Genomic DNA, 12175 nt, shown 5'->3' with positions numbered 1-12175 from the left:
GTTCATGATTTCTGCTGGCTGTCTTGCAGGGAACAAAAAACATATTTTTCAGTCATTGAATGACCACATGTGACTGTCTCCCTTAAGAAGAAGGCGAAATGTATCTCTTCAAAGTCAAAATGCGTGCAAATTGACATGCCCAATGATGGAAATTTGGAAACAAGTTATTTCCCCTCTGTAGCAAATTGTTACCTACTGCCTGAGTCAGACTCCATGTATTCCCCCAAGACACTGTTGATTAACCAACCAGCTTAATTGGACTTGGCTCTGGGACCAATAATTCTTCCTATTCTGCTCCAGATGACCCTACAAATATATTGCCCAACAGGTAGACCAGTCTTTGCTGCATAAAGGGAGATGGTTGCGATTGTTGGAGGTTAGTCATCTCAGTTCCAGGACATCACTGCAGGTGTTCCTCAAGGTAGTGTCCTTGGCCCAACCATCTTCAGCTGCTTCATTGATGACCTTCCTTCCACCATAAGGTCAAAAGTGGGGATGTTCGCTGATAATTGCAGAATGTTCAGCACCATTCGCGACTCCTCAGATACTGAAGTAATCCATGTCCAAATGTAGCAAGACCTGGGCAATATCCAGGCTTGGGCTGACAAGTGGCAAGTAACATTCGCACCACACAAGTGTCAGGCAATGATCATCTCCAACAAGAGAGAATCCAACCATCGCCCCTTGATGTTCCATGGCATTACCATCTCTGAATTCCCCCCATCAACATCCTGGGGGTTACCATTAACCAGAAACTGAACTGGACTAGGCATATAAATATTGTGGCTACAAGAGCAGGTCAGAGACTAGGAATCCTGCAAAAAGTAACTCACCTCCTGACTCCCCAAAGCCTCTCCATCATCTACAAGGCACAAGTCAGGAGTGTGATGGAATAATCCCCACTTGCCTGGATGAGTGCAGCTCCCACAACACTCAAGAAGCTTGACACTGTCCAGGATAAGATGCACTGCAGGAATTCACCAAGCCTTCTTAGACAGCACCCTCCAAACCCACGTCCACTACCATCTAGAAGGACAAGGGCAGCAGGTAGATGGGAACACCATCACCTGGAAGTTCCCCTCCAAGTCACTCAACATCCTGACTTGGAAATATATCGCCGTTCCTTCACTGTCGCTGGGTCAAAATCCTGGAACTCCCTTCCTAACAGCACTGTGGGTGTACCTACACCACATGGATTGCAGCAATTCAAAAAGGCAGCTCACCACCACCTTCTCAAGGGCAGCTAGGGATGGGCAATAAATGTTGGCCCAGTCAGCAAAGCCCACATCCCATGAATGAAAAAAAGGGAGGGAAGATCATCAAGGTTCTGTGCTAGTGTATCATACTCTGTATCTGTTTAAGCTCCAGCTATACAAGGGCTTACCTGGGACCCCAGCATTTGGGGAGTTGCCAATCTGCATTCAAACTTTCATACTTAGGTAAACGGGAGTGTCCCTACTGTAGAATAATGGGTTAATAGTTATGGTAATGAGTTAGTGATGGATATCATGATTTAAAGTGATATCAGCAGCCATGTGCATAAGACTAAGAAGAAAGATGGAATAGTCTGTACAAGAGAGATATGTACTTACCTCAAAGCTTAGAATATATTATAGTATAAATAAAGGAGTTTTGAAGAAATCTGCCTGAGTTAAACCTTAGTTACTCATAGGTAGAGGGAACCTTTCCAATCCAGATCAGGCCAGTTACCTGAAGAGAGATCCAAATACTATTCAAAGTGGAAACCAAACCACAAACCATGGTAGCAGAGGTGGTGACACCAATCTAACAATTGGAAGAAGACTTCTCCAAAGGAAGAATCTGGACACTTTCCTTGGTCCACGACAGCACCAGTCGAGCAGTCACTACCCCTTCCACAGCCATTTGAAAACCTCGAAGGTCCACAGAGAGGCCAGCGTTGGGAGTTGTGGAAAAGGCACTCCCTGAGGTATCGAGAAGCATTGGGTTTGCATGCCAAAGAGCAGAAGAACCAGGTTAGTACGTTCTTGTATGCAGTGGGGCCCGGTGCTGACAATGTCCCCTTGAGACAAGGGGTAGAAGAGACCTCTGCCAATTGTGAGTCCCTCTTGAAAGCTTTAGATGCACACTTCAGCCCAAAACGGAACCTCGTAATTGAGTGAGTGTGATTCCATCAGAGATCCCAAAGGCCAGGGGAATCCATCAAATTGCTTCTTTCAGATCTGTATAGGCTAGCCAGTTATTGTGGGTATGGTGCATTGAAAAATGAACTTATTCGCGACCGCATTGCTGTCGGAGTCCGTAACAAAAAGCTGTTGGGTATTTTGCAGACAAAAGACAGTCCAGCACTTGAACAAGCGGTTCCATATGCTAGGCGGGCTGAACATTGGGAGCAAAATCAGGCCATAATCCATGGAAAAAGCGAGGCTTTGGATGGGTCTGTTAGTTGGGTGCTCTCAAAGGCGGCAGCCATGCCCACTTGAACGCCTGCCCAAATGAGGGAAAGAGTGGGAAATCCTACAGCAGCCATTTTAAAGTGCCCCACATTGCAGAGCTAAAAAGCAGAACAGAAGACAAGATTGCCCAGAAGGGGGCACAAAGTGAAGCCTCAGGTCGTTCTGTGAATCTAAGTACACGGTTGAAGGAAGAAAGCAAGAGAATGTCTATGGAACACAGACGATCCAGGAAATTGGAAATAAGGGTAGAAATGAGAATACAGATTCCCTAGGAGAAGTGAAGAATCAAGGACAAAGAGTTTGGGTAGCTGCTTTAGAAGTTGAAGGCTTTCAAACAGAGTTTAAATTTGATAGCGGAGCTAGTGTTACAATTCCGGCTGACCATTTAGAATGCTTCGATGCAGTCGGCATCCAGCCATCGAGAATTAACTTGCAAGGCCCAGATGGTATGGATCTTCGAATGAAAGGTCAGGTAGCTGCCGCCCTTTGCCACAAAGAGCAAGGGATTACCGAGACCCTCAAATCTTGCATAATCAAAGAGCATCTTTATTGAGCAGAAGTGCATGTGTACAACCAGGCATTCAGAAAATAGCAGACAAAGTCCTACAGCAGGACAGCCAGGTACCAGTCAGGGAGGAATTTCCAAGGTTGGGTGACAAACCGATGGATTTTGATTCAGCAGCAGCTGGTGGGGTTTATTCATTAAGCAGTGGATCATTCTTTATTACCGAAGCATCATCCACTGGACCCCAGGAGGAGTTTGCAGATCTCTTAGTTCTTTTCGAAGTCAGGCTGGAAGGCGCAGAAATACAAGGCACTGAAAAAGACAGTGACCACCAGCAAGAGGAGCTTCTGGACCTAGATTGGCTCTTTCCTGAAGAAAGTTATGAGAAAGAGACTGTTGTGGCAATGTGTAATGCCTTGGAAGATGAGGTCCTAGAGATTGGTATGCTCTTTGAATCTACTGCCAAAGCATATGAAATCTCTGTTGTCTTATTTGTGGAGGCAGCTTAATTTGCTGTTGAAGAGCAGAATTTGTATATTTGTCCCACCGAACGAATGAGATGCTTTGTATATCGCTGGCTGACCATAGTAAGGTGTCCAGTGAGAACAAAATGCTTGATTCCAAGTTGGAATGAAGGTGGAGCTTATTAGTGTGGGTGAAAGTAAGTTGACACTGACACTTCAATCTCTTCGGCAAACCATGATGTTATGGTTCATCAAATCATCTTTCCACTAAATTTGTCCTTCAGCGGAGAAGCAGAGGCCAAAGTTACAGAGCTTCTAAAGCTGAAGAGTCCTGTACAAGAATTTCATCTATGCTCATTCCTGGAGATTCATTCCATTGTTGGGAATGGTGTTGTCTTATCTACTTTCAGCTAACACCGTCATCCCATTGCCTTCAGTGGAGCAACCTCGTGCTGGAGAAAGCATGGCAATGTTACCACTACCTGAAAGTAGCACCCAAAATGCAGTGGGGAAGTTGTATTTTCTTCATATTCTGCAATGTCTACAAGATTTTCATCACTATTCGCCTTGTCTTCCCGATTTGTTCAAATGTCAGACATTGATAACATTTTTTGTCCTCAATGCAGCTGTGAATGATACAGCTGTGCAATTCTTTGTTGGAGCTGAAGAGACCTCATCTTAGAAACATAGAAACTAGGAGCAGGAGTAGGCCATTCGGCCCTTTGAGCCTGCTCCACCATTCATTATGATCATGGCTGATCATCCAGCTCAATAGCCTGCTCCTGCTTTCTCCCCGTATCCTTTGATCCCTTTCGCCCCAAGAGCTATATCTAGCTCCTTCTTGAAAACATACAATGTTTTGGTCTCAACTACTTTCGGTGGTAGCGAATTCCATAGGCTCACCACTCTCAGGGTGAAGAAATTTCTCCTCATCTCAGTCCTAAATGGTCTACCCCATATCTTCAGATTGTGACCCCTGGTTCTGGACTCCCCCACCATCGGGAACATCCTTCCTGCATCTACCCTGTCTAGTCCTGTTAGAATTTTATAGGTTTCTTAGCTTTCTTTTCAGGCCTTTCTCCATTGAGCTAAGAGGGAGCAGAAGATCCCGGAGAGAATGATGGTTTGTCCTCTTCTCGTTCATGACAGTGCATTTGGCCGTGTCCTGAGATCTTCTCTCTTGAATCAGTCCTTTGTTGAAAAGGTTTCACGGCCCTTACAGTTCAGTTGTCATAGAGATCACAGCCCAGTTACCAACAGCAGTGGAAATCCGCTATCCCACTCTGCCAATCTATTTGTTTCCCAGTGAAAGGATGAGCCACCAAATCTGTCTACGGCCTCGTCCCAGAGGACCAAGAAGGTTGTGGGAGCTTGAAACCCTTTATGGAGGGTGGGAAGGGTAGGAGCTGGAGAAAGTCTGTAACAGTGCAGGAGGGTTACAGAAGTTCGAAAAATGGAATGTGAATAGTTTAAGAAATAGTTTAAGTTTCTTATTTAAAAAGTTGAGATTATACAGGGGGAGATGTAGTATAATGGGTTAAATTTTATATGGTGCTACTTCAAAGGTTATTACAGAAAATAAAAACTCATGGTGCAGGGGGTAATATACTAGCATCGGTAGAGATTGGCTGGCTGGCAGAAAACAGAGAGTATGCATAAATGGGTCATTTCCTGATTGGCAGGATGTGACGAGTGGAGACCTGCAGGGGTCTGTGCCGGGACCTCAACATTTTGCAATTTATATCAATGACTTCGATGAGGGGAGTGAAGGCATAGCACCTAAATTTGCAGATGATACAAAGATAGAAAGGAAAGAATGTTGTCAAGAGGACATATGGAGGTTGTGGTCAGATTTGCTGGGTTGAGTGAGTGGGCAAAAATTTGGCAGATGGAGTATAATGTGGTTAAATGTGAAGTTGTTCTCTTTGGCAGGAAGAATAAAAAAGCAGAGTATTACTTAGATGAAGAATTTTGAAATACAGAGGGATCTAGATGTTTTAGTGCATGAGTCACAAAAAGTTAGTATGCAAATATAGCAAGTAATTAAAAAGGCTAATGGAATGCTATCCTTTATTAAGAGAGGAATTGAACATAAAAGTAAGGATGGAAAAACTCAGCAAGTCTGGCAGCATCGGCGGAGAAGAAATCAGTTAATGTTTCGAGCCTTCATGGCCGAAGGGCCATGAAGGCTCGAAACATTAACTGATTTCTTCTCCGCCGATGCTGCCAGACTTGCTGAGTTTTTCCAGGTAATTCTGTTTTTGTTTTGGATTTCCAGCATCCGCAGTAGCTTTTAGCTTTTTGTTTTTATAAAAGTAAGGATGTTATGCTTCAGTTATACAGGGCATTGGTGAGACCATATCTCGAATATTGTGTGCAGTTTTGGTCTCCTTATTTAAGGAAGGATGCTAATGCATTTGAGATGGTTCAGATGGTATGATAGGGTTGTCTTATGATGGTAGGTTGGACAGGCTGGGCTTGTTTCCACTGGAGTTTAGAAGAGTAAAGGGTGACTTGATTGAAGCGTATAAGATCCTGAACAATCCTGACAAGGTGGATATGGAAAAGGATGTTTCTTCTTGTGGGTGAGTCCAGAACCAGGGGGCATTGTTTTAAAACCTCCTTTTGTGCTCTGCTATGCATCTCTTCTGTCTTTTAATGTCCTTTTCCCATAATACTGTTTGTTTTAACTTAATGACAGGGAAAGGCAGTGGAATTTACTGGAGTAAAAGTTACACCTAAAAATAATACATGGAATACACTGTAGAACTGGTACGCACCCTCATTCAGGTACTCGAGGTGAAAGTTACTTTTGAGAGAAAGCCTTTATTCTAGAGCAGAATCTAAAATGGAAATTTTGCTGCAGTAATAATAAAGAGATTGAAAAATTGCCCAATTAACAGAGGAACTGCACAGAACACATGCTCAGTAACATATTGTTCACAAAACACTTCTTCCACCTCTCAATTGTAGGCTTATAGAAAGAGTTCAATATAGCTTATGTTTGTTCATAGCTATACACATTAGCACAGCATTGTGTTTAAAAACACAGCGGTGTACTTTTAGCAGTCTCTTTTCTATATATTTTGTTAGTTAAGAAGAGGATTTTATGATTGTACCATTACTCTGAGTTGGTCTTTACATGTCTCTTAAATCACAAACACAATGGGTGGAATTTTACACCGACGGGATCTTACAGTCCCACCAAAGTCAATGGACTTTTGACCGGCTCTTCATATTTTACAGCCCCACCCCTGCCGTGATGGGGCTGTAAAATTCCGCCCAATGAATGAGTTGAAAAATATGCACTCAGTTCTGTTGAACTGCTAACTCAGTGCTTGCAAGTTAGTTAATTAGCTTTCAATCTGAAGGGTGTTTTGCTTTTGAAGAAGACAGTATCCTATTAGACAGCACAAAGAAGGAATATACAAAATAAGTATAACGCAGAACGGTTGAATTTTCCAACAGCATTCTTTGAAGATCAACTGGCTCTGGTCATTCTTAGAAAAGCCTATTCCCATTTTCTGTTCATTTTTAGGAGGCTATTTCTAAGAGGCTTTTTTGCTTTGTATCCATTGAAGTTTTTTATTTTGTACTCCAGCTTATATTTGCACTGATTTTCAGCACACGTAATGGTACAAAGAATTGAACAGATGCTACAGTAAGTGGGAAACGGTCTGTATAATGGTACAAACTCAGAATATGGTATGAACAATACATGACAACATTTTGTGATATTTGGTGTGCTGTAAAATAATGGAAAATTCTGTCTCTACATTCACTGCAAGATTCCTATGGGATTGTGATAGACTTCAAATCAAAACATTTATAAAAGGGGCAAATGAATTGCATCCAAACAGATGTACAAATGTGTTAAAGTTGCTTATAAGAGTTCGACTTGCCACATAAAGAACACATGTTATAGTATATGCAGTTCAAACTAACCTAAGCCAAAACAAACTCAAGTTGACACTGAATATTGTATGATACTTGGAAGAAATGCAGTTTCTAATTTCATTGGTTTTACAAGATGAAAAATACATGCACTACCTTTTAAAATTACTTCCGTCCATGTATATGTTTTTTTCATTTATGATAAAAAAGCAATGGAACTTAAAATCATGTCACAATATTCCAATGAAGCTTGAAGAGCAGCACTACATCTTTCAATAAGGCACTTGACTTCTGGATACAAAATTAAGTTCAATGATTTCAGATCTGAATCTCTTCCACCATTTTCTCAAATAGCAGCTGTGACAGTGATTCTGCTATTTTCATTTACATGTCCTCATTTTTTTGTTTCCTTATTGTTCCATTACCAGCCTCCCCCTTTGCCTTGCACTATGATCCCTTTTGTCATTTAATCAATCCTCCCTTTCACCCTATCATAGATCTTCCCTTTTGTTCTTTCCTCCCTTCACTTTTACTGTTGCTGTACTTGCTTGAAACCTGTTCCATCTCTAACCGTTGCCAGTTCTGATGAAAGGTCATTGACCCGAAGCTTTAGCTCTGCTTCTCTCCCTGCAGATGCTGCCTGACATGCTGAGTATTTCTAGCATTTTCTGATTTTAGTAAAGTCATGTCAAGTCCAATGAGTTTACTCACATGTTCAAATCCCTTCATGGTCTTCCCTCCCTATCTCTGTAATCTCCTCTAGAACCTACAACCCTGAGAACTCTTCATTCTTCCAACTTTGTCCTCTTGTGCACCCCCCAACCCCTTTGTCCTGGTGACCATGTTTTCAGCTGTCTAGATCCTAAATTGTAGAATTCCCACCTTAAACCTCCTATCTTTTCCTTTAAGACCCTGCTTAAAAACCTGTCTCGTTGACTAACCTTCTAATAACTTCTCTTAATGTCAGTTTCTTTGGCTCAGAGTCAGTTTTTCTACAACTGCAGTCATAGCAGTGCCATAGATTTGCCTTGAAGAAGCATAAGGGTAATAGTTTGTATTCTGCTTGAGGGTGGCCATTTCAAGTTTAGCTATTGTGTTGAGAAGTGATAGTTAACACATGTTAATAATACATACAGTCATAAAGTCATTATTCCTGGCTGAGGCCCAAGCAAGAAACAGTTAGTGAATCAGCCCTTAGTTAAAAGTAGGGTTTTAAGGTCAGGGGGAAGTAAAAATGTGGTTGACTCATCCAGAGATCAATAGCCAGCATCCTTCCATCAAATTAAGGTGACGGACATGCAGCAACTCTGCTGGGGTTGGGGTAGCTTCATAGGGTGGATTTTTGCTGATGGCAGAAGGGATCAATCCATGAGAGTCAGGTTCTTCCACAAATGCTGCAATTGAGGTGGTTATCAGACATTGTGGATTGCTGTTTTCAGTGTTAGCGCCTTCTGTCAAGCTGCTGTGGCCGTTGATTGTCATGTTGGCGGAAGCTGGCCCACAAGAAATGTTGCCATTCCTCTCTGTTGTTGGCTAGTATCTCCCACATGTGAAAATCGAGGTTTAGGGTCCTCATGTCACATTTGCAAGCATCCTTGAAGCGGAGCTTTGGGCATCCTACTGGTCTTCAATGACTTACTGGGGAATATTGACTCAAGATGGGCAAGTCCTTCTGATACCCTCAAAAGCGAAGTTCTATTTTGTCTCTGGTACAAGTAACAGTTCTTCTTAGTCTTTCTGTTTTAATCAGCAAAATACATTTACTACCTAGCAAGTTAAAAGGTATCCTTACCAGTACAAGACACCTTTCAGGAAAGTGTATCAGGGAGTAGTAACTTAATTGTAGCAACACCCAAAAGTTACAGGCAAAGCTAAGAGTGCCACTTAATTAAGGGTAGTTTAATATCAAGAATGTCATGAGGGAAACCAGCTCAGATACAGTCACTTGTGTAAAAGGTAGGTTCATTCAGATACACGTGAAACAGATAACCCTGCCATAAAGAGGCTAATCGACTCCACATTCCAGAAGTCAATGCCTGTGTATCAAGAAAAGAAGGAGATTGACTTAATTACACTGCTCATAAGGCTAGGATCATGTTGGCTCTGAACGTGCTTATACACATAAGCATACGCTATTTGTAGATTGACTGTTCAAAGCTGTTACATCAGCTAGTTAAGGAATTACTCTTAAAAAGAAATCTTATCAATTGATAATCTCAGACTCTGGTCACTGTCATAGTTAATACCTGTTAGCACTGACTCCAATATGGTTAATTTCAGAGTCAAAATGCCACTTGTAGGTTTTAGTACAGTATAAACAAAGTTATTACAGATACTGGAAATCTGAAACTAAAACAGAAAATGCTGGAAATACTCAACAGATGAGTTGGCATCTTTGGAGGACGGACTCTTTTTCCCTATTTGATGATATGTTTTCTTCCCTTATCTTGACATTTGGCATTTGAGTTTATACTTTTAATCTGAAGGTCTTGATTTAGTGTATTCATTTTTCAATCTCAAACTCTCCTCCCCTCAGTAGTATTGCATAGTACAATATAAGTTGGCACATTGTTGAGATCAGTTAAAAATACCTAAATGCAATGTTATAGTAGAGATAAGTGTTCATATTTGTCTTTGGCAACATCCTGGTAAATCTCCTCTGCACTCTCTCTAGTGCAATCACATCCTTCCTATAATGCAGATTCCAGAACTGCATGCAACACTCTAGGTGTGGCCTAACCAGCGTTTTATACAGTTCCAGCATAACCTCCCTGTTCTTATATTCTATGCCTTGGCTAATAAAGGCAAGTACCCCATGTGCCTTCTTAACCACCTTATCTACCTGTCCCGCTACTTTAAGGGACCGGTGGACATATACACCAAGGTCCCTCTGATCCTCGGTACTTCCCAGGGTCCTTTGTTATAAGTTATGACAGTAGTAATTTGTAGCCATGTGTATGTGTTTAATTTGTTGTAAATTAATAAATGTCTCATTTAGTTCGATATAAAAACTGCTCGAGAACTGCTAGTCTTAGTCCTGAATTTAGAGCTGCAACTCGAAACATGCCAATTGAAAACGTAGGCTATGACAGTGGTTTAAAGTTTACCTCTGGGATTTTAAATAACTCAGCCTTTACCAAACTGCTGTGTCATAACAGGACTTTGGCCTGGATGTTAGGTTGGAAAAGTTGAACCAGTTGAGAAATAGAAACTGCAGCCTCAATTTCAAACTCTCCAACCTTCTCTAAAGTTCAATGCTAAATATCAAAAGTGTACCCAAAGCTGATTTTGAATACTTTTCTTCATCTGCCTTCAACCATAAATTATGTTTTGTGCATATGGTGTTGCCAGACTGAAAATAGGCTGAAACATTGACAGACCTGATTTCTTCAGTTTCTGCAGATTAGCTCGACTCAGTGAAACAGTACACTCATATGTATCGATTTTCACTAATGTTGTTTTGTCTAATTATCTCTTAACTAATTGCTGGACAGAAGTGCCACACTGTCCTACTTACTAAATGTTCATCTCTTCAATTGTTTTCAATCAGTCATTTTATAAATTCAGATAGATGGATATTTATAGTTGCTGTTATCAGAAACATTGCAAAGCTATTCACATATCTACTTACTTTTAAACATAGAGACTGCTATGCAAAAAAGAGACACATAAACACAATTTATTATCTAAAGCATTACAGCATAAATTCCAATTAATGTCACACGCAAAATATAGATTTCACATACGATACAATGATGCCACCCAGTGGCAATTGACAGTTTCATGGGCATTGTTCAGGTAGCTATTTTATGCAAGATGCGTTTAACAGTTTTAGAAACATGTTTCATTCAGTGTGATAAATGGTATAATGATATTTAATAATTATGTTTCATGCTGTTTACTATCGCAATTTTTTTTTACATTTTGCCTAGTAGGACTTTTTATGTCAGGTGGGTAGATAATTTTTTTTAGAGGCACAGGTTCAGTGAGGTCATATAACTAGTGGGCACACATTGGGGTAGGTGCTAATGATGGACAGGTTTTTGGTGGCTGACTAGTAGAACGTAGTTGAAGGCAGCTTGAAAGACTGGACAGGAGAATTGGTCCTTTTTGAGGGTCAAGCCTTAATGGCAGTGGGCTATGGATAAAGAATAAATGCCCTGCTGTAGTTCACAAAGCTCTAGGTTGGTGTAATGTGGGGCACTCTATCCAGACCTTTCGAGAAGGGATGGCCTTGGTCCGACAACAGCTCATAATGTTTTCATGGAGTCTGGAGGAGCAATACTCCTGCTCTAACTGGCACTGTCTTCAAATAGCAAATTGATCCTATGTAAGTCCTAGGACCTTGATTTACATATTAAAATGGAACTGGAACTCCCTCCCTAACAACACTGCGGGTGCACCTACGCCACATGAGCTGCAACGGTTCAAGAAGGTGGCTTGCCGTCACCTTCTCAAGGGCAATTAGGGATGGGGAACAAATGCTGGCCTAGCCAGCGACGCCCACATCCCATGACTGGATAAAAAAAGGGATGTAACACCCAACTCAGGTGGCCTTAAAACTTCCCCCACTAATTTGTAAGCCAAGAGATCTGCCTGACTTGATATCACGCCCACTATCCTGCTGTACATAAATGCTACTTCATTAAACAATAATTCCTTTCAGCTGTAACGCTGGTCCTGTTCCTCGTACAACTCCACACTAAAAGAGTATTGGCTTTCTACATTGCTTCTTAGAAATTGGCAGACACTTGTTGTTAAATTTATATGGGTTTGGGGAAAATATGCAGAGAACCTGGAAGTTTAATTAATTTTATTTTTAGAAAAATGAAATTATCATTGCAAAAGCACAATCATAGATAAGGAGCAGAACTTTC

This window comes from Cetorhinus maximus, chromosome 9, assembly GCF_964194155.1.
Source record: "Cetorhinus maximus chromosome 9, sCetMax3.hap1.1, whole genome shotgun sequence".
Taxonomy (NCBI): Eukaryota; Metazoa; Chordata; class Chondrichthyes; order Lamniformes; family Cetorhinidae; genus Cetorhinus; species Cetorhinus maximus.
This window is presented reverse-complemented; position numbering follows the sequence as displayed.